The sequence below is a fragment of the Leucoraja erinacea genome, chromosome 34 (assembly GCF_028641065.1).
Source record: "Leucoraja erinacea ecotype New England chromosome 34, Leri_hhj_1, whole genome shotgun sequence".
Classification (NCBI taxonomy): domain Eukaryota; kingdom Metazoa; phylum Chordata; class Chondrichthyes; order Rajiformes; family Rajidae; genus Leucoraja; species Leucoraja erinaceus.
The window spans coordinates 14,526,558-14,551,948 of record NC_073410.1 but is presented as its reverse complement, the minus strand read 5'-3'; the positions used below and the strand labels follow the sequence as shown (position 1 = coordinate 14,551,948).

General features: G+C 46.9%; 1 protein-coding gene across 3 annotated transcripts in view; it reads right to left on the bottom strand.

Moving 5' to 3' along the window:
• LOC129713048 (carbohydrate sulfotransferase 3-like) overlaps positions 1–11,708 on the bottom strand; it is a 113,408-nt gene extending 101,700 nt beyond the window's left edge. For 2 of the 3 annotated variants that reach the window (XM_055661913.1, XM_055661915.1), the window contains exon 1: positions 11,377–11,708. The gene's annotated coding sequence lies outside the window, so the exon portion shown is untranslated. Of the gene's footprint in view, positions 1–10,724; positions 11,354–11,376 lie in introns of those variants that run through there. The other variant, XM_055661914.1, reaches the window with a different exon arrangement.
• Between the last annotated feature and the right edge of the window lie 13,683 nt (positions 11,709–25,391).

Here is a 25,391-nt window from a genome sequence, read left to right as displayed (position 1 = left end):
CCACGTAGCTCTCATACTTCCATACCACAACCTGGATCACTGCCTGCTCTTAAAGCAATCTCATTCTACCTCTTACTTCCTGGACTGGTTTTCCTAGAATAGCTGATCATTTATTTATCTATTGTGTATTTATTTGTTGTGTTGTTGCGAGGAAAGCTGCAGCAGGTAAGAACGTTATTGTTCTGGTCAGGCCCACCGATCTATCTTTTCCCTTCAACCCCATTCTCCTGCCTTCATCCCGTAATCCTTTGACGCTCTTAAGTCCCTGTCCCACTTAGGAGACCTAAACATCCAACTCTGGTGACCTTGCCCACCACCCAAGGTTTCCATGAGGTCACTGGAGGTTTTGGTCACTCTCCCTAATGGTTGAAAGAGGTTTCCGCGTGGTCGAGGCTTCATCTAGGTTGCTGCTATTTTTCCCATCATGTTTAAATCCAGCCTTGACTAAAAATAGGTTGCCGTTTTAAAAATCGATCATTTTTTAGTCGCAGGTTTAGTCTAAGCCAATTCTCTTCATAGTCGAGGAAGGTTTTCAACATATGCGTGGGAGGTGGTAGGAGGTTGCAGGTCACCTCGACCTTGATTATTTTTTTTTGGGTTGCGGGCAAGGTCACCAGAGGTTGCTGTTTAGGTCTCCTAAGTGGGACAGGGGCGTTATTAATCAAGAATCTATCAATGACACCCTTACTAATCAAGAATCTATCAATGACACCCTTACTAATCAAGAATCTATGCTAGAGTGTGCGGAAATTTGGAAAATTTGCAAGATGCATTTTGAATAAAAACACTGATGCTTCGTTGCATATCACACGCATACATATGTAGGATGGAACTGCAGATGCTGGTTTAAACCGAAGATATACACAAAATGCTGGAGTAACTCAGCAGGACACTGAGTTACTCCAACATTTTGTGTCTCACACACATACACATTGGACACTATCTCTAAAATGAGACACTTTAATTGGATATGATGGGTATACAGGCCCATCAGTGGAGCAGTGTAAATGAATGGGTGGGAAATGGAGAGATTCCAGATCAAATCTTTGCTTAGGCATGACATGGCTTCCTCCAGCACCTTGTTTGTGTTCTACATTGAGTCTTTGGCCATGTGCGTCAGGAAGGATGTGGTCCAAGAGCACTATTCCAGTCAATAGATGCACAATAAGGCAAAGTCTTCCCAGTGCAGGGAAGGTATCCGTGTGGAAAGGAACTGCAGATGCTGATTTACACTGAAGTTAAAGACCCAAAGTGCTGGAGTAAAGCCCCTGTCCCACTTAGGAAACCTGAACGGAAACCTCTGAAGACTTTGAGCCCCACCAAAAGTTTCCGTGCAGTTCCCGGTGGTTGCAGGTAGTGGAAGCAGGTAGGGAGACTGTCAAAAACCTCCGGGAACTGCACGGAAACCTTGGGTGGGGCGCAAAGTCTCCAGAGGTTTCCATTCAGATTTCCTAAGTGGGACAAGGGCATTACTCAGCGGGTCAGGCAGCATCCCTGGAGAAAAAGGGATGGGTGACATTTTGGGTGGAGGCCCTTCTTCAGACTGAAAGTGGAGGGGGGAGGGAACTGGAGGTAAGAAAAGACAAGAACAGCAAATATATCGCCATGTTCTACAGGATCCTTGTCAGTCTGCAACCGAGAAGTTCATAATTTCTAGAAGAGTCACAGAGTAATACAGTGTGGAAACAGGCCCTTCGGCCCAACTCGCCCACACCGGCCATCAATGGCCCAGCTGCCCCCTACTTGCCTGCGCTTGGTCCATATCCCTCCAAACCAGTCCTATCCATGTACCTGTCCAACTGTTTCTTAAACTATGGGATAGTCCCAGCCCCAACTACCTCCTCTGGCTGCTTGTTCCATACACCCAACACCCTCCGTGTGAAAAAGTTACCCCTTGGATTCCAATTAAATCTTTTCCTCTTAGAATGAGGCCATTCGGCCTATCAAGTCTACTCCACCATTCAATCATGGCTAATCTATCATTCCCTGTTAACCCCATTCTCCTGCTTTCTCCCCATTAACCCTGGCACCCCTTTCTTGACCCTGTCGTGAACAGTTCCATCCAAAACAGCAAGAAATTGCAGAGAATTGCTGACGCAGCCCAGAACATCACAGGAACCGACCTCCCTTCCATTGACACCATCCACACGTCACGCTGCCTTGGCAAGGCCACCAGCATAATCAAGACCAGCCTCACCTCGGTCACTCCCTCCTCCCCTCTCCCATCAGGCAAGGGGTACTGAGGTTTGGAAACACGTACCTCCAGATTCATGGACAGTTTTTCCCCTAGCTGTTATCAGGCAACTAAACCTATTCCCGCAAGTTAGAGTGTGGCCCTGACCTCCCATCTACTTCATTGGAGACCTTTGAACTATCTTTGAAGACCTTTGAAGACTCTCATTTCCTTCATTGAAGACCTTTGAGCTAAAAGGAAGACTGATCCTGTGCTAAACACAAGCTGTTGCTGCATCAGTGGATGCATGAAACCTACCTAGACTGACAACATCTATCTAGTCTCTGACATTTCACCCCCTGGAATCAGAAGAGCTGTGGCTAGTCAAAAAAGCAAGCATCAGACAATCAGAGGATGAAAGATGATCACCCTTTGCTACCTCAGCGTTTGAAATCACGCAGAAGTTTCTGCACATCTCGTATGTGTATGTGACAAATAAACTTGACTTGACTTGACTTGACTTCACATTCCCTGGGCTCAGAAGGCTCAGACTCTGGGATGAGAGATTAGAGAAATCTCAGGAAGACACTCACACGGCAATCGATCCCTTCGAGAAACTCCCAGCAGGTTCCAACCAACCGTGGCTAACCTGGCGCAGTCCCAACAGGCTGCAGACAGGCGCAGGAAGGAGCAAATCGAAGATGCTGACGCGAGGATATACTGAAGATGCGGCAGACGGGGGAGGGGCCTCCAGAACCGCGTGTGGACGTGGTGTCGAAGGACCAGAAGCCGAAGCAAGGAAGTCGAAGCCAAATAGCCGAATGGAAACGAAACGCCATCGAGCTGAAAGCATATGAAGCGGAAACGCCAGCTAACCGAATGCTGCTCTGCCGAAAAGTCAAATAATGGCTTGTGTGGGAAAATGACCCCCACCCTCCCGTCTCCACCGGCCAGTGATGTGATGGGCGCGGGCGGTCTGGCACAATCACTGACAAGTCCCGCCCCCCGGCAACGTCATGTCCGTTATTTGACTTTTTGGCAGAACGGCATTCGGTTAGTTCAAGTTCAAGTGAGTTTATTGTCATGTGTCCCTGTATAGGACAATGAAATTCTTGCTTTGCTTCAGCACACAGAACATAGTAGGCATTTACTACAAAACAGATCAGTGTGTCCATATACCATGATATACTGTAAATATATACACACATGAATAAATAAACTGATGGAGTGCAAATAACAGAAAATGGGTCATTAATAATCAGAGTTTTGTCCGAGCCAGGTTTAATAGCCTGATGGCTGTGGGGAAGTTGGCTTTTAGGCGACGCAGTCTTTCGGTTTGTTGGCGTTTCGGCCTCGTATGCTTTTGGTTAGTTGGTTTTTAGGCGCCACGCCCTTTTGGTTATTTGCCATTTCGGCTACGTGTCTATTCGGTTATTTGGCTTCGACTTCTTTGCTTCAGCTTCTCGTCCTTCGACCCCACATCCGGGTACCTCCAGAACAACTCTGAGCTATGACATGCTGCATGACACATGCCCTGTGGCCTTGGCCTTGCAGAGGCCAACTACGTGGCACTAGCATTTGCGCGCTATTGGCAAACAGTTGTGTGATACATAGAAACATAGAAATTAGGTGCAGGAGTAGGCCATTCGGCCCTTCGAGCCTGCACCGCCATTCAATATGATCATGGCTGATCATCCAACTCAGTATCCCATACCTGCCTTCTCTCCATACCCCCCGATACCCTTAGCCACAAGGGCCACATCTAACTCCCTCTTAAATATAGCCAATGAACTGGCCTCAACTACCCTCTGTTGCAGAGAGTTCCTGAGATTCACCACTCTCTGTGTGAAATATGGTCTTCTCATCTTGTTTTTAAAGGATTTCCCCCTTATCCTTAAGCTGTGACCCCTTGTCCTGGACTTCCCCAACATCGGGAACAATCTTCCTGCATCTAGCCTGTCCAACCCCTTAAGAATTTTGTAAGTTTCTATAAGATCCCCTCTCAATCTTCTAAATTCTAGAGAGTATAAACCAAGTCTATCCAGTCTTTCTTCATAAGACAGTCCTGACATCCCAGGAATCAGTCTGGTGAACCGTCTCTGCACTCCCTCTATGGCAATAATGTCCTTCCTCAGATTTGGAGACCAAAACTGTACGCAATACTCCAGGTGTGGTCTCACCAAGACCCTGTACAACTGCAGTAGAACCTCCCTGCTCCTATACTCAAATCCTTTTGCAATGAAAGCTAACATACCATTCGCTTTCTTTACTACCTGCTGCACCTGCATGCCTCAACACATGCCTGACACAAAATAACATAAACTATCTTCAATCAGATGTTATCTTGCACTAAGTGTTGTATCCTTTATCTGATTTTTAGACAGCTTGACAGCAATTGTATCGTTATTTCTTTAACAGAATAGTACGCATCAAAATCTTTTCCTGTACCTCAGTAAATATTTCCCTTTCCACTGAGACACAGTATGGCCCTTGGCACTGAAATCATAAGACATAGGAAAAGAATTAGGCCCTTCGGCCCATCAAGTCTGCTTTACCATTCGATCGTGGCTGATTTATTTTTCCTTCTCAACCCCATTCTCCTGCCTTCTCCCAGTAATTGTTGACACCAGTACTAGCGAGGAATCCGGCAATCTCTGCTTTAAAAATACCCAATGACTTGGCCTCCACCGCTAATTAATTCCACAGATTCACCACCTTCTGGCTGAAGAGATTCCTCTTCAAAAGGTTGCTTTCAGTAATATTAGAAAATCAACCTTTCCCCTTTGCATAAGATCTCGCCCAGCAGTTCCAGTATCTCAGTTCCATTAGTCAATAGACAATAGACACAGGAATAGGCCATTCGGCCCCTTTGAGCCAGCACTGCCATTCACTGTGATCATGACTGATCATCCACAATCAGTCCCCCATTCCTGCCTTCTCCCCATATCCCTTGAGAGCTCTATCTAACTCTCTCTTCAGTGTTTTTATTCTCCCATTTGTATCGTCATTCACCTCCCTCAATGTACACCTCTCCCAGATACCTCGGTGGTGCAGCTGGTAGAGCTGCTGCCTCCCAGTGCCAGAGACCCAGGTTCGATCCTGATCTCGGGTCCTGTCTATGTGGAGTTTGCACGTTCCCCCTGTGACTGTAGGGGTTTCCTCCGGGTACTCCGGTTTCCTCCCACATCCCAAAGACACGGGGGCTAGTAGGTCAATGGGCCGTGACAAACTGCCCCCAAGTGTGTAGAAAGTGGGATAACAGAGGGCTAGTGTGAACAGGATACAGCTGGTCAGCGTGGATTTAGTGGGCTGAAGGGCCTGTATCTATGCTGTATCTTTCAATCAATTGGACAGATCAGCTGCTATTTATAATCCTTCCGCCACCATTTTACCAAGAACCACCACCATGCAAGTACTCATTTCTTCTTGCTCTCCAATCTACCACATTCCCTTGTATCACCCCCAACATGACTGCTTTTCTGCAACATAACAGCCTGCATAAGGTCAAAAGTGACAGGAGTAGAGTTTGGCCATTCGGCCCATCACGTCTACTCCACCATTCAATCATGGCTGATCCATCTTCCCCTCTTAACCCCATTCTCCTGCCTTCTCCCCACAACCTCTGACACCCGTATTAATCAAGATAAATGCATGTCCTCTAGTTTTACCCCCAGTTCTGATGAAAGGGCATCTACCCGAAACATTACTCAGATTCTGTCCCCGCAGATGTTAACCTGACCTCTTGAGTATTTGTGGTGTAAAATGAAAGGTATAACGTGCTGGAACAACTCAATGGGTCAGGCAGCATCTCTGGAGAACAGGGATTGGTCTGGACTCTGAGGAATTGACCCTTCTTCAGACTTCGTCCTCAGCCTGAAGGGGAGTCCCAACACAAAATGTCACCTATCCACGTTACATAGAAAATAGGTGCAGGAGGAGGCCATTCGTCACTTTGAACCAGCACCGCCATTCATTGTGATCATGGCTGATCTTCCCCTATCAATAACCCGTGCCTGCCTTCTCCCCATATCCCTTGATTCCACTGGCCCCTAGAGCTCTATCTAACTCTCTTTTAAAGCCATCCAGTGACTTGGCCTCCACTGCCCTCTGTGGCAGAGAATTCCATAAATTTACAATTCTCAGGGTGAATACGCTTTTTCTCACCTCAGTCTTAAATGACCTCCCCTTTATTCTAAGACTGTGGCCCCTGGTTCTGTACTCGCCCAACATTGGGAAACATTTTTCCTGCATCCAGCTTGTCCAGTCCTTTTTATAATTTTAAGAAGGAACTGCAGATGCTGGAAAATCGAAGGTACACAAAAATGCTGGAGAAACTCAGCGGGTGCATGTTTCCAGCATGTTTATGTACCTTTTATAATTTTATGTTTCTATAAGAACCCCCTCATCCTTCTAAACTCCAGTGAATACGTTCTCCAGAGTTGCTGCCAGACATGCTGAGTTACTCCAGCGCTTTGTGTCTTTTTTATTTTTGGCAGCCAGCATCTGCAGTTCCCTTGTGTCTGGATATTTATTATTTATTGTTTTTTTTATTTTAGATTCCCAGCATCTACAGTATATATATTTTTGTTGCCCAGAACCTATGCATTGACTGATGTGAGAGGCAGCATCTCTGGAGGAAAAGGAATAGGTGACGTTTCGGATCGGTAAGCTGATGTTGAAGTCTGGGCTACCATTGAACCTGCCTACAGACAGCCGACCTCTTTCTCAGGGATGGGTCAGTTGGGAGAGGTGTGCAAATGGAATGGAATGGCAGCATATGAATGCACCACTTTATTTCACAAATAAAAACTTTTTATTTTGAGAATCACGCTGAAGATGCTGAACATCTCACCCGAAAAATCAACAAAAAGCACACCAGCTCCTCCCTACAGCACTATTCACCACGAAAAGCCTCATAACGCCACCAACACAATCAAGGACTAGTCTCCTCACTCTTCTCCCTCTCCCGTCAACCAAGAGGCACAGAAGTGTGAAAATGCACACCTTCAGATTCAAGGACAGTTTCTTCCCAGCTCTTATCAGGCAAACTGAACCATCCTGTCATCAACTAGACAGCAGTCCTGAGCTAACATCTCCCTTATTGGAGACCCTTAGACTATCTATTATCAGACTTTACTGGCTTGAACTCCATCATCAAGTTTGCTGACGATACCACTGTTGTGGGACGTATCACTGATGGGGACGAGTCAGAGTACAGAAGTGAGATCGACCGACTGGCCAAATGGTGCCAGCACAATAACCTGGCCCTCAACACCAGCAAAACCAAGGAATTGATTGTGAACTTTGGAAGGGGGATGATGGGGACCCACAGTCCCGTTTATATCAACGGGTCGATGGTGGAAAGGGTCAAGAGCTTCAAATTCCTGTGCGTGGATATCTCTGAAGATCTTTCCTGGTCCGAGAACACTGATGCAATCATAAAGAAAGCACATCAGTGCCTCTACTTCCTGAGAAGATTACGGAGAGTCGGTATGTCAAGGAAGACTCTCTCTAACTTCTACAGGTGCACAGTAGAGAGCATGCTGACCGGTTGCATCGTGGCTTGGTTCGACAACTTGAGCGCCCAGGAGCGGAAAAGACTACAAAAAGTACTAAACACTGCCCAGTCCATCATCGGCTCTGACCTCCCGTCCATCGAGGGGATCTATCGCAGTCGCTGCCTCAAAAAGGCTGGCAATATCATCAAGGACCCACACCATCCTGCCCACACACTCACCACTACCTTCAGGTAGAAGGTACAGGAGCCTGAAGACTGCAACGACCAGGTTCAGGAATAGCTACTTCCCCACAGCCATCAGGCTATTAAACTTGGCTCGGACAAAACTCTGAACATTAATAGCCCATTGTTTGTTTATTTGCACTTTATCCGTTTATTTATTCATGTGGGTATATATTTATATAATGGTATATGGACACACTGATCTGTTCTGTAGTCATGCCTACTATGTTCTGTTGTGCTGAAGCAAAGCAAGAATGTCATTGTCCTATCAGGGACACATGACAATAAACTCACTTGAACTCTTGATCTTGCACCAAATGTTATTCCCTTTATTCTGTACCCGTACACTGTGGGTGACTCGATTGTAATCATGTACAGGCTAACCACCGATTTTCCGGCAACTGGTGGTCCCCATCCATTTTAATCCGGACAAAATTCCCCTCCGGAACTCTACCCGAAAACGTGGCACTTAGGTCGGGTGAGGCAGCCAATCTCGACCTCATCGGGACTTCCGAGACCGATCAGCGGGTCAAATGTGCACCCTGCGGGCCGGTGCTCTGGAACTCCGGCCCGGCCAGAGCCGGCAGATCCGTTCCCATAGCCGACTTCCCAGGCAGACTGTATCTCGGCTTCCCCAAATCCGTGACCTCTGTTGGTCCGGCAAAACGGATAATACAGCAAGGCTCTGAAACCAAGGGTGCCGGAAAAAATCGGTGGTGGAACCTGTACAGTATTTCACTGAAGGTAGACACAAAATGTTGGAGTAACTCAGCGGGACAGGTAGCATCTCTGGAGAGAAGGAATGGGTGACCCTTCTTGAGACTTAAAAACATCACCCATTCCTTCTCTCCAGAGATGCTGCTGCCTATCCCGCTGAGTTACTCCAACATTTTGTGTCTGTCTTCAGTGAAAAGACTGTACAGGTCCACCCCCTTGCCATATAACTCCAGCATTTAGTGTCTATCTTCGGTGCAAACCAGCACCTGCAGTTCCTTCCTACACAGTCTTTTCACTGACTGGATAGCATGCAACAAAAAACTTTTCGGCGATGCTGCACCTCGGCGCTGTAGCAAACTTAAAAACCCGTGGCAAAAGTGAAGTTGAATTAACAATGAATGAGGCTCAGTGCGAATGGCCAGTGGAGGTTGGACTGAATTTCCGTAACCCGGGGCGCGAACACGGCTCAACCAGAAATTGGTTAAAGTTGCAAATGCATGGGAGATACTCCAGCATTTTCTGTCTATTGGTTCGAGTTGCTCTGGTCGCCACTGGCCCCGAATCAAACCGACTCAGACGCTGGGAATAGAAACGTAGAAAGTAGGTGCCCTTCGGCCCGTCAAAGCAGCACCGCCATTCAATATGTTTAAGAAGGAACTGCAGATGCTGGAAGATAGACATAAATGCTGGAGAAACTCGGCGGGTGAGGCAGCATCTATGGGGAGAAGGAAATAGGCAACGTTTCGGTCCGAAACCCTTATTCAGACCCACCATTCAATATGACCACTACCCCGAGATTTTAAGAAGGGACTGCAGATGCTGGAAAATCGAAGGTAGACAAAAGTGCTGGAGAAACTCAGCGGGTGCAGCAGCATCGATGGAGCGAAGGAAATAGGCAACGTTGCCTATTTCATTCGCTCCATAGATGCTGCTGCACCCGCTAAGTTTTATCAGAACCCCGATCCTGCTTTTTCCCCCCATATCCCTTGATTCCGTTAGAGCAAAATCCACCTCCAGTTTAAATTCCATTTGGAATATTTTGGAGGACCAGGAAACCAAGGAACTCTGTCTTGAAAACTTGAATCTGCCTCCGCCTCGTAATAAACTTTCCACCAGACCCATGTTGGCAACACAGCGAGCTCTCCTGGAGTAACAGGGAGGCTACTCATCCAGTAGCTAGTCAGAACTTCCAGCCGCCGCGGCTGGTGGAATAATATGGCCTGATCATTGAACACAGATACTGGTCAGAATCCAGGAATTTCTCGCAAGCGAAACAGGATTTGACAACCAATTAAACACACAAGCCGGCTCCAGCTGTAAAAGAAGGAAATCGTGCTTTGAAACCCAAACTCTGGTTCAACGACTTTAAACTACTCTGTGTAGTAGCCTCGACGAAATGCAACTTAAATTAATCACACTCACACACAGGGAGTTGGTTTCATTCAGGGGCATTTCTGAACAGATTAAGCCCATAGAAAGGGACTCAGAGGGGGGAACTGCCCCAAGTCGCGAAGTGAGCGTTAAACTCTGAGAGGGGAGGAGAGGGGAGGGGAGAGGGGGTGGGGGGGAGAGGGAAGGGGGAGAGGAGAGGGGAGAGGAGAGAGGCGAGCGAGTGGGTGGTGGAGAGGGAGAGAGGGGGGAGGGAAGGAGAGATGAGAGGAAGGAGGAGGGGGAGAGGAGAGGGAGAGGAAAGGGGGAGAGAGGGAGAAAAGAGGGAGTAGGGAGAGGAGGGAGGGAGGGGAGATGAGAGGAAAGGAAGAGAGGGGAGAGGGGAGGGAGAGAGGGGGGAGGAGAGAGAGGGGGAGAGGAGAGGGGAGGAGAGGAGAGGGAGGGAGGGAGGGGGAGAGAGGAGGAAAAGAGGGAGTAGGGAGGAGAGGGAGAGGAGATGAGAGGAAGGAGGGGGGGAGAGGAGGGGGGATGGATGAGAGAGAGGGGGAGAGGAGAGGGGGGAGGAGAGGGGGAGGAGGGGGAGGGTGCGAAAGGACTCGGCGATCAAACGGTTTCTGGTCTGCCTTTTCCTTTAAGTCCACGTAAAACGGATCCTTGCTAAATACAGCAGGTTATCCCAACCCCATGCGCTTTCCATTTGCAAACCTGCTTCTGGTGCAAATCACTGCAGATCAAACGAATCCGGCCCCGTCCCAGAAATCCAACCGAAGTCAGAAAGAAAGTGATATCTTCACACACAAAAAAAAACCCGACATTATTTAACGTCGACCACCACCCCCCGGACCATAGAGACAGAGGCACTGAGTCTGAATCATTCCTGAAAATGCAGCAAGCTATCTGGAGTGGTCCCAATCTGATTAATAGCCAGCGCACTCCACCCATCCCCCACCCAAATAAAAGACATCCCTTTGAAAACTTCCAAAAGTTTTTATCGTGCCCACTGCTCTAACTTTTTTTTCTCCTCTTCTCTGGATCAGCGCAGCACCGACTGGCTTCTCAAATGAAAGCCCAGCCACGTTCAATCTCCCTCTGCAATCTGCCCGCCAGATTGTGAAAATATTTATCTTGTTCAATAAAGAAAGGGACCGCAGAAAGCAAAGACGGATCCCCCAACAACTTTTTTGTTTGGCTTAAAAAAAGTTTTTTTTTTCGCAGATAAAGTGCGGTGCAATTTGCAAGTGGAGGCTTAAAGCGAGCGACCGGACAGTGAAGTACAGTGCCATAAATCGCAGGCTGCAACCCCCAATTCCGATAGCTGGTGTGTATTAAATGCACAGGATTCAAAAATTAATGGTACCTCGAAGTGGCAGCCGGGGTTCACATCACCAGGCGAGGCTTCGGCGCAGAGCTGGGCTGTGAAATGCCTTCTTCCCCGCAGGCATCGTGGCGAATGAGGACACAAGGCTGCCAACTCAACGGGTGATGAATGAAACTCGCTCTGTCTGACCACACTCTCAATGGCGCTGCGGTTTAATAGAGCGGCCTCGCACGCCTCGCCCAGCTCCTCTCGGTGTAGCTCAGCTCAGACCAGCTTAGGGAACGGGGGGCACTTGGAACTGTCCTGGCTTCAGAGAGAAGGACCCTCCTCTCTCCTCTCTCATCCCCTCTCCTCCCCTTTCCTCTCTCCTCCCCTCTCCTCTCCTCCTCTCTTCTCCCCTCTCCTCCCCTCTCCTCCTCTCTCCTGCCCTCCTCCCTTCTCCTCCTCTCTCCCCTCCCTCTTCCTCCTCCTCTCTCCCTCTCTCCCCTCTCCTCCCTCTCCCCCTGTCCTCTCTCCTCCTCCTCTCTTCTCCTCCTCTCTCTCTCCTCTCTCCCTCCCTCCTCCTCTTCCCCTCTTTTCCTCCTCTCTTCTCTCCCTTTCCTCCTCTCTCTCCCCTCTCCTCCTCTCCCTTTCCTCCTCTCTCTCTTCTTCTCCCCTCCCCCTCCTCCTCTCTCCTCCCTCCTCCCCTGTCCTCCTCTCTCCTCCTCTTCTCTTCTCTCTTCTCCTCTCTCCCTCCCCTCTCCTCCTCTCTCCTCCCCTGTCCTCCTCTCTCCTCTCTCTCTCCTCCTCTCTCTCTCTCTCTCTTCTCTTCTCCATCCTCTCCCCTCCCTCTCCCCTCTCCTCCTCCTCCTCTCCCCTCTCTTCTCTCTCTCCTCTCTCCTCCCCTCTCCTCCCCTCTCCTCCTCTCTCCTCCTCTCCTCTCCCCTCTCCTCCTCTCCTCTCTCTCTCCTCCCCTCTCCTCTCTCCTTCCCTCTCCTCCTCTCCTCCTCTCCTCCTCCTCCTCCTCCTCTCTCTTCTCTCTCCTCTCCCCTCTCTCTCTCTCCTCCTCTCCCTCTCTCCCCTCCTCCTCTCCTCCTCCTCCCCTTCTCTCCTCTCTCCTCTCTCTCTCCTCCCCTCTCTCCTCTCCTCTCTCCTCCCCTCTCCCCTCCTCTCCTCCTCTCCTCTCCTCCTCCTCTCCTCCCTCCCCTCCCCCCCCCACCCCCACCTCTCCTTCCCTATTCTCTCCCCTCCCTCTTCCTCATAAGTTCATAGTGATAGGAGCAGAATTAGGCCATTCAGCTCAAGTCTACTCCGCCATTCAATCATGCTGAACACAGGCAAGTTCCTTCTGTAATCAGTGTTGGGTAGATAACGTTTCGGGTCGGGACCTTTCTTCAGAATTGTCCCGGCCCCAACTCGACAGTGCCGGGGGTCTTACCTTCCTCGCCCTTGAGGTCGGCTGCGGGAGGAGCCCCCTTGAAGCATGAAAGGCTAAAGGTGGCCGGGCGAGGAGAGGGATGAAGGTTCGTGGGATGATCCAGACGGAGGCGATGGCTGCAACGGCCCTTCATGGCCAACTACAGCTGGGACTGTACAATGGTGCCAACACCTGGCGACTCTTGCATATGGACTCAGTGGGCTGTTTCTATGCATTCTGTACTTCACTGGGGATTGTATTAATGCATGGCTACAACCTTACTGGGATGATTGGCGTTCATCAACCAGAGGCTGTTGGTTTAAGGTGAGAGGGAAAAGATTTAATAGTAACCTGAGGGGCAACATTTTTACACAAAGGGTGGTGGGTGTATGGAACAAGCTGCCAGAGGAGGTCATTGAGGCAGGAACTATCACAACATTTAAGAAACATTTAGTCAGAGGGTAGTTAATCAGTGGAACTCATTGCCACAGAGGGCAATGGGGATAATTTTAAGGCAGAGATGGAGAAATTCTTGATTAGAACGGATGTCAAGGGTTATGGGGAGAGGGCAGGAAAATGGGAATAGGGGGCAGAGATCAGCCATGATTGAGTGACGGCATAGGCTTGATGGGCCGAATGGCCTCATTCTACTCCTATAACGTGAACTTGTGAAGATGCTTACATGGATAGATAGAAACAGAAACATAGAAACTAGGTGCAGGAGTAGGCCATTCGGCCCTTCGAGCCTGCACCGCAATTCGATATGATCATGGCTGATCATCCAATAGGATAGGTTTAGAGGAAAATGGGTCAAAAGCAGGCAGGTGGGACAAGTGTAGATGGGGCATGTTGGCCTTCATGGGTAAGTTGGGCTGAAGGGCCTGTTTCTACACGGTATGACTCTGTGACTCTAACCCCTCCCAGCTTCCTATGTCTGAGGTCTGACTCCAACCTCTCGAATTTTCTTTTAATTTTCATTGATTTCAATGTTACCAGGCATGTTTGATCCCATATCTGGTTGTCTGCTGCCTTGTTGTCAATCGCTCTCATCCCGCCTCTAGGGTTCAGCTCTATGTTTGGCCCAGGACTGTGATGAAGTCAGGAGATGAAGATTCGCAATGAAAGAGACAGCACGGTGGCGCAGCAGTAGAGTTGCTGCCTCAAAGCGCCGGAGACCTGGGTTCGATCCTGACTACGGGTGCTATCTGCACGGCGTGGGTTTTCTCTGGGTGCTCCGGTTTCGTACAGTTTTATAGGTTAATTGGCTTCAGTACCAGTAAATTGTCCCTAGTGTGTAGGATGGTGCTGGTGTATAGGCTGTGGACTCAGTGGGCCAAAGGGCCCACTTCCGCACTGTATTACTAAGGTCTAAAGTCTAAAAGTGTAAAGAAAGCCCCACTGGGAAATCAGTGAGCATGTTATTGCTGAGTAAGTCCTACATGACAGCACAAAAGCTTCATCGCTTTGCCATGAGACAGACTGAGCAGCAATTAGCTCAGATTGCCTTTGTCCTGGTTTATGTGAACAGGGCATTTGGGGGCACAGCTACACCTCACGCTAAATGTTATTCCCTGCATTTGACCCATATCCCTCTAAACCTTTCCTATCCATGCACCCAGTGGCAGACTGGGTCTAAAAATATTGGTTGCCAGGAGACAAAGGGTGCCCACCCACAACTACAATGCTATCATTTAACAGGGGCCCACTTGCCATCACTTGCTATCACTTCATCAGGGGCCCACTTGCCATCGGGCAAGCTGACACCCTGGCCAGTCCGCCACTGCATGCACCTGTCCAAGTGCCTTGGAAATGCTGTTATTCTATGGGTCTCAACTCCCTCCTCTGGCTGCCCGTTCTACATACCCACCACCACCTGCTGAGTGAAACAGGTTGCCCCTGAGGTTCCTGGTAAATCTTGTCCATCTCACTTTGTGGAAGAAATTAATTTAGATGGAAATTAAAGGAAAATGAAAAACGGGGACTTCGCAGGTTTACTTCAAGAGACTTTATTGCATGAGATCATGGAGAGATGGGGGCAGTAAACTGCTCACCAGTTCTCTGACTTCACAGCAGAATTAACCAACAGATCTGCAGTGAACAACTTTTGTTTTTTGTTAGGTACAACAATACAAAAATATACTATCTACTACATGGGTACCAATTATTTTTTTTATTATTTTTTTTTTAAATAAATTTTTATTAGAGGCATTTGCATATCATAATCCAAACCAGTACAGACTTTGTTTAACGGTTACTTATTAAGTATCCAGGTTTCCAGGGACCCAGTTACCAAAGTAGCTGGGATCCTCCTTTATCAGTTATCTATAAACATTGCCTCTAATTATTTATTAATGTACCAATTATTTCATTAGTCAGAACATACTTTTTTGTTCATGTCAATCTTATTCTACAACAGATGGTTAATACAAGTCAAAGACAATAAAAAGGCATCTTGACATTATTCTATCTCATCTTTTAGGCGGCCCGTGCCACCATCCCCTCTCCAAGCCAATCATAAGCCCCCCATTTACTGCAACATATCTACGCTACTAGCAGTAGAGGGCGCTGGGTAACACACTGTTGAGAGAAACAAGCTTTGTTATCTCCATCTACTATTTCATGTTTACATTTACCATCCACCCTTCAATACATTCCTAGATAAGAGGTAATACATCTAATCTTACTTTGCCGATTCCTTTGAACCTCTTCAACACCTGGTCAACGAGAGATGCCAATTGCCACATCCAAGCAGCCTTTCGTTAACTTGTTGAATTCCAATCAAAATTAAGTAAGGAAGCATATTAATATTTTCTTCCACACACTTTGAACATGTCCTCTTGTTTTGGATTCCCCAACCTGGGTAACAGATTCTGTGCATTCACCCTATCTATTCCCCATTGAGGTTGGTATCAAATTGATTTTGTGTGATGGATCCGAATTATGTGGAAATGTAAATAGTACTTTTTCTTTAAAAAGCACAAATAAACTATTTCCTTCATGATTTTATACACCTTATAAGTTCACCCCTCAGCCTCCTCTGCTCCAAGGAATAAAGTCTGAGCCTGCCAAAACTCTCCATAAAGTTCAGACCCCCTGGGTTGTGGCAACATCATTGTAAATCTTCTCTGCACACGTTGCAACTAAATGACATTCTTCCTATAGCAGGATAATCAAAATCAGGGCAGAAGAGAGAATGATGGGGCTGTGTGTCGTCCTTGATTCTGTTTGCATTTATCAGTTAATCTCAGATGCTCTGAAACTCATGAACCAAAGGCAGACAACAACTAGACACAGAGTGCTGGAGTAACTCAGCGGGTCAGGCAGCATCTCCGAAGAGAATGATTGGGTGACGTTTCAGGTCGAGACCCTTCTTCAGACTGTTTTATGGCCCTGTCCCATAATACGAGTTCATTCAAGAGCTCTCCCGAGTTTAAAAAAAAATCAAACTCGTGGTAAGCACGGAGAATGAACGTAGCGGGTACGTTGGAGCTCGGGGACGTCTCTTAGCGGCTCGTAACGCTAGCGGCAGGTACTCGGGAAACGCGGTAAGCTCGGGAACACTCGTGAAGATTTTTCAACATGTTGAAAAATGTCCACGAGAGCCCCGAGTACCGACGAGCGGCCGTTACCGTAAATCTCTGAGTTCGAATCAGGGCAAACTCGGGAGAACTCTTTGAATGAACTCGTACAGTGGGACAGGGGTTTTAGGGGAAAAGGAAACAAGAGATATAGACGGTGATGTAGAGAGATAAAGAACAATGAATAAAAGATCTGCAAAACAGTAACAATGAGAAAGGAAACAGGCCATTGTTAGCTGTTTGTTGGTGAAAACGACAAGCTAGTGCAACTTGGGTGGGGGAGGGATAGAGAGAGAGGGAATACAGCGGCTACCTGAAGTGAGAGAAATCAATATCCATACCACAGTGTGGGAATGGGAAGGGGAATTCAACTGTTTCCCAAACAAATCGGGTAGGCCAAGTTGGACTGAGCGGAGGTGTTCAGCGAAACGATGGCCCAGTCTGCGCTTGGTGGCGCCGATATTGAGGAGCCCACGTGGAGAACAGTTTCTCAGTAAAGCAAGTTCCTCCCCTCAATCTCTACATCGGTCAGTTACTGGTTATCAGCTCGTTGAATTCATCCATTTTCAGCCTCATCTGGAATAACATCATTGTAGATGTCGAGGAGGAGCCATCTTGGGGAACGGCTGCTAACCAGCAGCTGTCCGTTCAATTCTTTTTTTTTTGAAGTTTTTAGTTAGTCCTGTGCTTCGTCTGTTGGAGAAATGGACTTTTTAATCTGGGGGGTAGGGGGTAACTATATTTCTAGGTCCCTACCTGGTCGGTGAGGCAGCTTTTTCTCCGGGCTGCCCCGTCGACCCGTCCTCGTGGCCTACCAGCGGGCGTGGAGCGCCGTTTCCTGGCGGGGACCGCCCAGCACCTCGGCTTCGTTGGCGGCACAGCGCTGGAGCGCTATCGTGGAGCGGAGCGGGCAATGCCTTGCCTGGGTCGCCGTGCTGGATCGACGCCCTGGAGCTCCGGTGAGCTGTGACCGCCGAGATCAACACCTCCAGGCTGCGGGTATGCGGAGCGGAGCGGGCGGCGCCGACTCTAACATCGGGAGCCTGGGAGCTCCAAACCGGCGCGTCCCTGTCGGCTTCGGAAGCCGCGGTCTCCAGCTAGGAAGCGGCCGTTCCAGGTGGCCCAGCCGCTGTGAGGACACTCCCGACGCCGGGGCAACACCACCCAGCCAGAACGGCCAGGAACATCGGGCCTCCGTAGAGGCAATAGCGGTGGCCTCAATAGGCCTGACTTTGGGTGAACTGGGGATGGGGACTGGACATTGAGCCTTCCCCCAAAGTGGTATCCACTGTGGGGGGATGATTTTTTTGTGTGTAAGTTAACATGTTAGTCTGTGTCCAAGATGGCTGTCGGAAGGGAGAGTGGACGCTGGCGCGCTTTAGCTGCCGCTGCTCTCTCTTCACATTGTGTTTTTTGATTTTTTGTCTTTGGAGCGATTTCTGTCTTTAATTTGTATATTGGTGATGTCCTTATTATTTATTTTATTCCGACTATATGTTTTTTCTCTTCAGCTAATTTCTGTAAGGTGTCCTTGAGACTTTAAAAGGCGCCCGAAAATAAAATTTATTATAATTATTATTAACATCAGAACTATCATCTCATTTATTTTAATGGTGAGAAATTCATCCTCCGACACCTCAGCTTAGTCCCTCAAGTGTCCGAATTATTGGACTATCCATTCCTGAAGATAAAGCTTATTTAACGTGGTGAAAAGTCAAATTCCTTCGCCTTCATTTGTCCATTCTACAATACAATACAATTTATTTGTCATTTGAACCGCATTGAGGTTCAAACGAAATGTTGTTTCTGCAGTCATACACACAAGAAAGAACCAAGACACAACACAATTTACAAACATCCATCACCGCACATCTCTTCCTCGCTGTGATGGAAGGCAAAGACTTATCTCTCCCCTGCACTTCCCATTCCCCTCCCGATGTCAGAGTCAAAGTCAAAGCCCCCGGCGGGCGATGGTAATTGTCCCGCGGCCATTTACGCCGCGCCGGGTGGTGCAAGGCCACGCTCCGGGTCTTGGTGTTGGAGCCCCCGGCGGGCGCTAGCAAAGTCCCGCAGCCATTCCAAGCCGCGCGTAAGTACAAACCACAACCATTAGATTGAAGACACGGAGTGCTGGAGTAGCTCAGCGAATCAGGAAGCATCTCAGGAGAACATGGATAGATGCCGTTCCAATGGTAGTTGTCTATCCATCTTCTCCAGAGTTGCTGCCTGACCCGCCGAGCAACTCCAGCACTCTGCATCTTCTTTAGAAAATCCTGCAGTTCCTTGTTTCTACAACTATTAGATTGATTGAAAGGTACAGCATGGAAACAGGCCCTTCAGCCCATTGAGTCCACGTTGACCAACAATCACCTGTTCACACTAAGTGTTCAAGAAGGAACTGCAGATGCTGGAAAATCGAAGGTACACAAAAATGCTGGAGAAACTCAGCGGGTGCAACAGCATCTATGGAGCGAAGGAAATAGGCAACGTTTCGGCCCGAAACTGCTCACAATATTCCAAATTCAGTCTGACCAGTGCCTTATAGAGCCTAAGCATTACATCCCTGTTTTTATATTCTTGTCCTCTACAAATAAATGCTAACATTGCATTCGCCATCTGCGGAGTCAGGGGATATGGGGAGATGGCAGGAATGGGGTACTGATTGGGGATGATCAGCCATGATCACAATGAATGGCGGTGCTGGCTTGAAGTGCCGAATGGCCTACTCCTGCACCTATTGTCTATTGTCTACTACGGATCAGGTATCTCACACAATTTAGTTGAAGGGTAAGCGGAGATCTACCTCAAAGAAATGACCCCAATGTCCACAATATGACATCATATGCCACGTCATACAACAAAACATTATTCATATGATACCAAAGTGCCATGGAAAAATAGTTTGTTTGATGGTGTGACTGCTTGTGTTGTGACAACAACTAGCCAATGCAACACATCCTGTTCATTCTAGAATGTCAGGCGCACTAAGAGCAATTAGATAATAAGTAAATTATAACACAACCCCAAGGAATAATAGTGAGAAAAACATAAATGAAACGACGAGACTTTGGATCTTATTTCATCCTTTCTCTCCCATGTTCAGTGTGCTGCAGTTTTCTGTGTTCCTATACATCAGCTCTCAAATTTCCATTTCCACTCAGTCATGTTTACCTTCACTCCAGTTGCCTGTTTCTCTCCGAGCCAAATTCCTCCATATTACTGTTACTGTTCTCCCTTCATAGTAGCTGGGTTTTTTAGAATCATTATTAAGTTACAGCCTGCATTCGGAAGTACTTTTCATTGCGGACTGAAGTTCAACTCCCTCTTTATCTTTGCCCTACTTTTACGTCTAAAGTATTTTTTGTTTTGTCCTTTCTGGTTTCTCAATTACAGTCCCAGTTAGACCATTTCGTGTATTCTTTGTGCCTTTATTGTTACAAAGCCTATTTTGTTTGTTCCTCCACCGACCATTGATCACTTTTCTGGTCTTTCTTTAACGTAACCCAGGCAAATCCATCTATATGTGGCAACAAGCTACAGCAGATGCTGCTTGATACCACAGGTAGCCACAGAATGCTGGAGTAACTCAGCGGCTCAGACAGCATCTCTGAAGAATATGGATAGGCAATGTTTCCAGTTGCGTCCCTTCTTCAGAATGACCTGAATCGTCAACTATCAATTTTCTCCAGAGATGCTGCCTGACCTGCTAAATTACTCCAGCATTTTGTATCTATCTTAAATCCATTTATACATTTTCTGATAGGTTTAAGATGAGAGACCTAGGTGTCCTGGTCACTGAAAGTAAGCATGCAGGTACAGCAGGCAGTGAAGAAAGTTAACGGCATGTTGGCCTTCTTAGCGAGAGGATTTGAGTACAGGAGCAAAGAGGTTCTATTACAGTTGAACAGGGCCCAGGTGAGACTGCACCTAGAGTATCATGTGCAGTTTTGGTCTCCTAATTTGAGGAAGGACATTCTTGCTACTCAGGGAGTGCAACGTAGGTTAATTCCCGGGATGGCGGGGCTGACATATGATGAAAGAATGGGTCGACTGGGCTTGTATTCACTGGAATTTAGAAGGATGGGAGGGAATCTTATAGGTTTAAGATGAGAGAGAAGATTGCAACCTTCACGAGGTGCACCCAGTTTTGATTAATGCAATCGACGCGACATGCACAAAACAAATAGATCCAATAAAACAAGTTGTCCTACAACTTTAGGCTGTGCACGCCATACACAAGAAGAGGTTGCAGCATGTTGGTTGGCGTGGGCAAGTTGAGCCAAAGGGACTGCTTCCACATTGTGACTCTCTCACCAGCCATTTCACCTCCTCTCTTCCCATCATCTGAGAAACCATACAGCTATATTGGACGATTGTTGTGTATGAATAGTAGATTTCACTGAGACAGTACACAAAGGGCGACACGTTGTTGCAGCGTTAGAGTTGCTGCCTGACAATGTCAGAGACCCGGGTTTGATCCTGACTACGGGTGCTGTTTGTACCTAGTGTGTACGCTCTCCCCGTGACTGCGTAGGTTTTCTCTGGGTGCTCCGGTTTTCCCCCAAAGTCATGCAGGTTTGTGGGTTAATTGGCTTCCGCCAATTGTCCTCAGTGTGTTGAACAGAACCAGTGTGAGTGGGTGATCATTAGTCAGGGTGGGCTCGGTGGGATGAAGGGCCCATTTCCATGCTGTATCTCTAAACTTAACTACACTCTCAGTCTCCATTTTCTTCCAAAATCGTACCATTGAACAAGACTTTGGCCAATTGTATTTGAAACTAATGTACTTATGAAGCATGGCATTAACCTTCAGTTTGGTCGCACACCTTGGTGAAACCCTCTCCATCACCCAGCACCTCACCGTTAATATTTTACTACGAAGGTCATACATTGTTGGATAGAGTGGATGTGGAGAGGATGTTTCCACTAGTGGGAGAATCTGGGAGCCGAGGTCATAGCCTCAGAATTAAAGGGCGTTCCTTTAGGAAGGAGATAAGGAGGAATTCCTTTAGTCAGAGGGTGGTGAATCTGTGGAATCCATTGCTACAGATGGCTGCAGAGGCCAAGGGAGTGGATAATTTTAAGGCAGAGATACAAGATCCAAGATACATTTATTTGTCACATGTACCAGTTGGCACAGTGAAATGTGTGGTCACCATGCAGCCATACAATAAAATAGTAAGATTAAACGAGAACTTACCAGTTCGAAGTTTGATAATTATTTTATGAGGAGTAACGTTGAGGGATTACGTGAAGAACCTGTCAGGGCGCATGCGTGCCATTCTGCAAAGCAGCGGTGTGAAATCACAGATAACAGCAAATGACTGAACATAGTAAGATTAGAGAAGTGGATACCAGTTGAACTTTATGATCAAGGGTGGGAGCGGAGGGCACGTAATCCCTCAACGTTACTCCTCATAAAATAATAATCAAACTTCGAACTGGTAAGTTCTCGTTTAATCTTACTATTTTACTTCGGAGTCACGTGAGTGACTACGTGAAGATTTCAAAGCTCTGTGATTTCATGCCGTGGAAACGAGTCCATGCATCACATCTGCCTTAATTGAATAAGGGAGGAATTGTGTTAACATGTTTAAACATGAATCTGATATTGAAAATCCATGATAAATTTATTAACAACAAATTATAGCCCCTATTTTATGGGGTGAAATCATATTACAGAACTTAAAATTGATTCTGCAAAAATTCTAGGTTTAACCACTGGTTTATGGTAGAATTGTTGGAACGTTTTTTCCCTTGACCATCCTGCTGTCTCCAGGATTTGGTCCATCGGTACGTCCAACTCCATAGCTGCCGATGTAGCTGCAGCCCTGGTGGAATGAGATTTGAATATGTTAGTATCCACCCCAGCTGTTGTTAAAAACTGTTTCAGCCATCTGGAAATAGTTTGAACCGACACTTTCTTGTGGAGTTGCTTGTGGCTGATTAGTAGTGCCATTTCATTGCCTCTGATGTTTTTGGTGTTCTCCAAATTTAACAATAAATGTCTTATTATACAGAGACGATCATCTATAGGGTAGGGCCTAAATTCTATTTTGAGACCTGATGATCCCGGTCTGTTCTGTTTGACTAGTTCGTGAATATGAATAGTTATATTTCTTGTTGAAGAAGTCATAGTGTCCAGCCCTAACTTATGTAAAGACTGTACCCTTTGTGCTGTGACCAAAGCCATCAGCATGACTGTTTTATGCATCAGTTTTTGCAGGGATAGAGCTGTTGCTGGAGACCAGTTCCTTAGCAACGTTAGGACAATACTCACATCCCATATTTGAGAGTACCTGGTTCTTGGGAGATTGATATTAAAAATTCCCCTCATATATTTGGTTACCAGGGTGCGAGTCCCAACAGAATGACGCTCTGATCCTCGCCATAGATATGCTGAAAGGGCAATTCTGGCACAGTTAATGGCACTGTAACTGAGCCCCTCATCATAATGGAGGCCTGCCAGGAATTCCAGATCAGATGTTATGTTCATCGAGCTGCAAGTGATGTTGTTTCTGTGACAATATATCTCCCATTTCCTGATGTATACCAGATATTGTTTTTTGGTGGACTGCCTGTGAGCCGCTGAGATAATGTTCAATGTTCTGTCCGTCAGTCCCAGTAGCAGTTTCTTTAGACTCTACAAATTAATAAGTTTGTCGTTTTATGACATGGATGGCTATCCCCAGTTACGGGATGAACCAACAAATCTGGTCGTTTCAGGATGGTGATACATGGTTCTAAGACCATGTCGAGTATCACAGGGAACCATGGTTGAGTAGGCCAATTGGGCACTACCAAAATACCAGACGCCGAGTCTTGTTGTATTTTGCGTAATACCCGCTGATGAGGCAGAAAGGAGAGAATGCATAGAAAAACAATTTCCCTCAATGCAGCGAAAAAGCATCTATCGCTGATGCCCCAGGGTCTGGCTCCCAAAAAAAATAGTTTGTTAACTGGTGATTGAGTCTAGCTGCAAATAGATCGATATCTGGTGTTCCATACCATGCTACAATTTCAGCAAATACTTTTATATCCAACATCCATTCGATGTTTTCATTGAATTTGCGTGACCTGCTGTCTGCCACTGAATTTAGGTTACCTGGTAGGTAAGTAGCTGATATCCTAATATTTTTCTGGAAACACCATTGCCAAATTGTATTAGCCAGATTGTCACATGATGTCGATTTGTTTCCACCCATATGGTTAATATATGCCACCACGGTGGTATTGTCAATCTGTAGTCTAACATGCTGGTGATATAACCCAGAACAGTATGACTTTAGGCCATAGAACGCACCCAACATTTCCAGGTAGTTTATGCCAAGTGTATGTAGTAATGATGCCTCCTGTGCAGTCCATCTACCTCCACAACTGGAGATGGAATTGGTTGCACCCCAACCAAGCGCACTGGCATCAGTTTGTAGCACCACTGAGGGGTTGCTGATAGGGCTGGAATAATGCCGAGTGTTATCCCTCCACCATTTTAATTCCATAATTGCTTTGATTGGTAGCTTCATTGTTCTGTCGAAATGACCAGCATTAATTTTGAGTGCTTGTATTTTTGCCCTTTGTAAATTTTGATAAAGTCCAAATTGTGTGGCTGGAAAAGCAGCCACTATTTTGCCAATCACCCTTGCTACCAATCTGATAGATGGTTCACCGATGTCAATGAGGTTGTTGCAGACCTCAGTTAAGACTGTAGCCTTGTCCTTTGGTTAAGTCACCGACGTGTCAACCGAGTCAATAGCGAACCCCAAATAATCCATTATGGTGGAAGGCGTTAGTTTAGATTTAACTGGATGGATGATAAACCCCAGTTTCACAAACAATTGTTTGGTGGCTGATACAGCTAGTTTGGCTAATTCCAAAGTTTTGCCCACAATCAATATGTCATCTAGATAGGCCATGATCATATGTTTTTGTTTCCGAAGAAACGCTAGGGCTGGTTTCAAAATGTTTGTAAACAGCCTGGGGGCTGATGTTAATCCATTTGGTAGAGCTCTATACTGCCAGTCCTGCCCCATCCAGTTGAATTTTAAATAACATCTGTGGTCAGTCCGTATAGGCACTGAATAGTAAGCATCTTTTAAGTCGATGCTAGCCATGAAGTAGCCTTCGGAAATCACTTGTTTGGCAGTAACAAAGGTTTCCATTTTGAAATGAATATATTGCACATATGTATTCAAGTGTGTCAAATCTATGATGATGCGACAACCACCATCTTTTTTGTTTTTGGTGAAGATATTAGACACAAATTCCAGAGAATCGTGTTGGGTTTTTTCAATTACCCCCTTTGCGTGAAGTCTCACCAGTTCAGCATGTGCTTCCAATTTTTCTTTTCGTGAAAGTACGAACGTTCGGTTCGGTACATGCTGAACTGGGGGGCTATTTTTGTGCACAAATTCAATGGTATATCCCTGGATACTGTTTAGGATATAAGTGTCTGTTGTCAATGCACTCCATGCCTCCCAAAAGAAGTGTAATCTCCCACCGATATGTGTATTATCCACACTTCCTATAATTTGTAAGGGACCAGACCCACCTACCTCCATGGTTACCAGTGGAAGGTTTACTTCTTCCTGTGTGGTCTTCGGGGAGGTTGAGGCGCCGGTGTCCGGGTTTGGGTTTGGATTTGGGGTTTGCGCATTTTCCACGAAGGCCGGTCTGGGCCATGGCCTAAAAAAGACCGCTGTCCTGTGCGCCCGGCCTTTGAGCTTTCACCAGCTTCTCCTGTTCTGCTGGTGGGTGCGTAAGGGTGCTGTCTGTGGCTGTGGGAGGTCCTTGCTGTTGTCGCCTTTATGAGCCCCAGGGTTTTTGCCTCCTCATCGAGCTCCTTAACCTGCTTGGACAGGTTACCACCGAATAATAATATTGGTGGCTTTGTATCTCCAGGTTTGCACAAGCCTGCAAATTTTGGATTTAGGGGCAGGTTCCGATGGCACTCTTTCTGTATGTCTCCATTGCAGGTTTGCCAGTGCCTGCACATTTTGCGAGCGAATTGTGATCCCTGCTGTTAGTAGTTTTAGTATTCTCTGAAGCTTGACATCCATGCTTCTAACTGCTGCTCCGACGTG